This window comes from Lygodium microphyllum, chromosome 5 (genome assembly GCF_053477565.2).
Source record: "Lygodium microphyllum isolate KBCC chromosome 5, Lygodium_microphyllum_v1.1.10, whole genome shotgun sequence".
NCBI classification, from domain to species: domain Eukaryota; kingdom Viridiplantae; phylum Streptophyta; class Polypodiopsida; order Schizaeales; family Lygodiaceae; genus Lygodium; species Lygodium microphyllum.
This window is the reverse complement of record NC_141139.1, coordinates 3173703-3175287: the sequence shown is the minus strand read 5'-3', so window position 1 is coordinate 3175287 and position 1585 is coordinate 3173703. Positions and strand designations below refer to the sequence as shown.

At 38.2% G+C, this 1585-nt stretch overlaps 1 non-coding gene across 1 annotated transcript; it reads left to right on the top strand.

Annotated features, from left to right (window-relative positions):
- Positions 1 to 819: 819 nt before the first annotated feature.
- LOC148035450 (small nucleolar RNA SNORD36) lies at positions 820 to 887 on the top strand. Its single transcript, XR_015691051.1, has one exon. It is a non-coding gene; the product is annotated as a small nucleolar RNA SNORD36 (small nucleolar RNA).
- Positions 888 to 1585: the final 698 nt, after the last annotated feature.

Sequence of the window (1585 nt, the reverse complement as noted above, 5' to 3'; positions counted from 1 at the left end):
TCAGTTGGTTAGTGACTGTGACGGTTTTGATAATCAAATTTCCAGAAGAAGGGGATGGAGTTCGGATGATTGCCTTACAGGACCGCAGATTAATTGGCCAGTAATTCCGGGAGAATGGACAGCTTCCAGTCAAGCTTATCAAAACTATGTTCATTTTGCCCAACAATATTCACAATCTACAGATCCCTCAGTGAGATTAACTGCTCACTTTGCTTGGTACCTGGCATATATGCATAGGCACTCTCATACTGATTCAAAGCCTATTCCAAAGTTGTGCATGAATGTCAATGTTAGCATTGATTCCCAACAGCTGGAGATATTGTATTTTCATGCCCTTTGTTTGCCTAGCAAATACTTGGTCCTGTTGGAAAGGATGTGCTGTCTCCAATTTTTTCAAAATCCTCCTAAAAACTTTGTAGATGAATCCTTATCTATGGATCGATTCCGACAGCATCAATCTTTTAAGAGGGATCATCTTCATTGATACCTTTCCGATGTATGGTGGAAGCTTTTTAATGAACAACTTTCTTTTTGAAGAAGTCATTCAGATGGTTGTGTTGTGTATTAGTGTTTGTGTTGTGAGTTCATGTATGTCAAACACACGTGGTAGTTTCCTATTGGATTTCGTATACGAGCTATGTTTTGGAGATTTGTAGAGATGGGGTCGTGGTTGGAGAATTGAAGACGATGCAGATGACGAAGAAGCAAACTCTTATATCCTTTACAAATTTGTTGTGATTTTTAGTTTGATAAGAGGTGTTAATGTATAAAGAGTTTTCCTTTCTTTGTATTTTTATATCAGAAATAGGTTATAAGTTGGGGTCGTGGTGGATGGATTCTTTTTGAAAAGATATTGAAGATCAAAGTTGAGCTTTTCAATGAACTTGTATTCCCTTTTTCTTGGGTCGCGAGGACGCTTCCTTATTAAGTGTGGGGATATGTTGAGTGTTGAAATGACTTGTTTTTTTGGCTGATTTTTGTTATTTTTTGAGAGCTGAATGGTTGATTTTATGGGATGATTGATTGATTTGGAAGTGGTTTAAGAGTGTTTTGGATGATATTGATTGTGTTTTGGAAGATCATGATGTTTGTTGGTGGTTCTGTGATGTTCTAATAGGTTCTGAATGGTTCTGTGTATCTTCTGTTTTGGTCTGTTTTGTTCTGATTGTCTTCTGAAAGGAGGGAAGGAGTATTGATTGATGAAGAATGAGATATTGTGAAAGTTTATTGAATGTTTTGTGAGAGTTTGGAATGATTTGAGAATGAGTTATGAGGTTTTGATGACCTTCTGTAACCTTCTGTAGGTCTTCTGTAGAGCTTCTGTAGACTGTTCTGTCTCTGTTCTGTTCTGTACTGTAGCTGTTCTAGTACTGTTCTGTAGACTGTTCTGTATGCTTCTGTAAGTGTTCTGTGGAATGTATGTGTGACTTTGGGAAAGTTTTCTAGCCTTGGAAAGAGGTGAATACAAGTGCAAAAGAGCTGAAGGAAGTGGAAGAAGTAGCTGCTGAAGACTCAAGAGAAGACTAGAGTGAAGTGACAGTAGTGAGCCGTGAAGAGACACTGTAGTGGCTCTGGTGACCCTTCA